This window comes from Chaetura pelagica, unplaced genomic scaffold (assembly GCF_000747805.2).
Source record: "Chaetura pelagica isolate M959 unplaced genomic scaffold, ChaPel_1.0 scaffold271, whole genome shotgun sequence".
In the NCBI taxonomy this organism is placed as follows: Eukaryota; Metazoa; Chordata; class Aves; order Apodiformes; family Apodidae; genus Chaetura; species Chaetura pelagica.
Genome location: NW_009952106.1, coordinates 2,060,962 through 2,063,285, shown reverse-complemented (window position 1 = coordinate 2,063,285; position 2,324 = coordinate 2,060,962).

Here is a 2,324-nt window from a genome sequence, read left to right as displayed (position 1 = left end):
AGGGAAAGCCTTGCTTGGCTGGGGCACGGATGAGGGTATAGGGAAGCAAGCACTGGCCAGGTGGCAACCCCCAAGAGAAAAGAGAGACTCTGGAGCACTGTCTGCAGTGAGCAGAGTTACGTGGTCCTGGAGCCAGGGCAGGCAGGTGTTGTGGCTGCTGCTTGTGATCAACATGCACAGCAATGGGAGTGACATGGTGTGTCATTCTCAGGTACCTGTGGGTGGGTTTCCCTTGCCCAGAGAGGCTGTGACATTGACCACTAAGCCTGGGGCCACCTCTCTGAGGATTCAGTGACTGAAGCTGTATCAGTCACTGGAGAGAGAAGAGCACAGGTCAGGCTCTGTACAAGGGACTGTTCCCATCATATTGTCTTCCTGACTAATGTGGAATTTGCCATGGGAGAAGGGGGCTGGACTGGCACCAAACCCACTCCCTTGATACCTGCCTTGCCTTTCAGCATGGCTCAGAAGTAAAATGAAACCAGATATATCACCTACGCTTCTCTGTACACTGTGGGGCACATCCTGCCAGGTCAGTGAGATCCCTCAGCCCTGCCCTGATCTCACACTGACCAAGGCTTTATCCAGTATCATCCAATTTTGCTGCAGAGCTGAGGGGTTTGAGTGACAGAACATCCAAAAAGACCAGTCCAGGCTAGAGTCCTTCTTGCTGAGCTGTTTTATGCTGCTGCCCATGGTTATTTGGGGTACACCAAGATCTTCAGTTACACATCCTGAAAGAACACTTTATATCTTACAGTGATTGCAAGTTCTTTAAACAGCAAGACAAGGTCTTGCAAAGGAGGGGAAGGGCATGGGTGAAAGAAAATGCCCCTGAACTGTGAGACACTGAGTGGAAGAAAGATCCTTATTTCAGCTGTTTCAGCAGAGTTTCCTCTAGATTCCAGCAACAGTTTGGGAGTTGCTTGTGACTTCCCAGAGCCCTGAAGCATGAATGAGAGAGGAGGTAAGTTAGGAATGATGTGCTTTCAGCACACTGGAAGGACCATGGCTACTGGGCTTCAGGTTCAGCCTGGTCTGCAAGCCATTTCAGTGCAGGCGTGCTCACACATTATTGCCCACTGGATTACACTAGTGGCACTGGTTTTGCCCCATGCAGCTCTTCCAAGTGTTGGGGATCACCTGGCATTTTGGTCACAGACTTTATTCGTTGAGGAAAGTCAGCTGGGGCAAGCAAGGAGGTGTTTCACCTTTCTCCCTGATTAGACAAGCCAGTCCCATGCAATTAAGCAGCTTAGCTCAAGGCAACAGATGCCATTATTGCTGGGCTCCTCTGCTCTGCTTGAACTCTGTTAGCCACGCTAAAAATGTCAGAGAAAGAAAACATTTCCTTCTCTCCCGGCGTCTCCCTGGCGCTGGCTGAGTGGCAGGTGCATATCTGAGATACCTATATGTGCATCTATCTGATCATCCTCTCTCCCCACTTCAGGCTGTCTAATTAGAGTTGGGGTGGGCGACAGTCTCATGAGAGAGCAAGAACACCAGCCAGGTGTGACTCTCAGCTCTCCTTGGGGAAAACCGCTTTGGTTTGGAAAACATCCTACCTCTCAGGGAGAGAGCTCATCTTAGCTGCTGAGGGCACCATGCACAATTCTCCACCTGCCCCTTAGGAAACAAGAGTTGAGGAGAAGCCCTCCTCTGATGGCCTCTGCTTCTCCGTTCTTGTCCGCTGTGTCTCTGCTGGGTGTGCCCCAGAAGAGATGAGGTGCCTGGAGAAGGCATGTAAACCACCCCACTTTTTAGGGTAATCCCATGACTTTTTATCTGAGCTTGAGCTTGGTTGGGAGAGGGTTCGCAGATAGGCATAAATACTGCAAGGGTTGTTCTCTTCTGGTTATGAATGTTCATGCTGCAGTCCCATTCCCCCTTATCTGGGCAAAAGTGTGTAACATTCAAGGAAAAACACACACAAACATGAGCATATATGTATGTGCATACATACGTGTGCAATGCACAAAACTGATCCCCATTCATAGCCCCAAATGCAACTGATACTTGAGGGCAGGGTGTATTCACTTCTGGCCAAAACCACAGACCATGTCTTTCTTCACAGCTGGTCCCTGTTGATTTTCTACCTACTTACCCAGATGTCATGAAGCATTGCTCTGTTGCTCAGATATGTTTCCTGATCATAACTTGCTGTGGGTTTTCACATTCAGGTTCTATTATCACCCATTCATGTAATAATAAAGATAATTAAAGGCCTGTTTTTAGAAAGAAACTTATTTCCAGTGAAGATGCCTCTAACCCATCTTCCTGCCTAGAAAGTTGTTGGTGTCTGCTGGCACAACAATAGCTGTGTT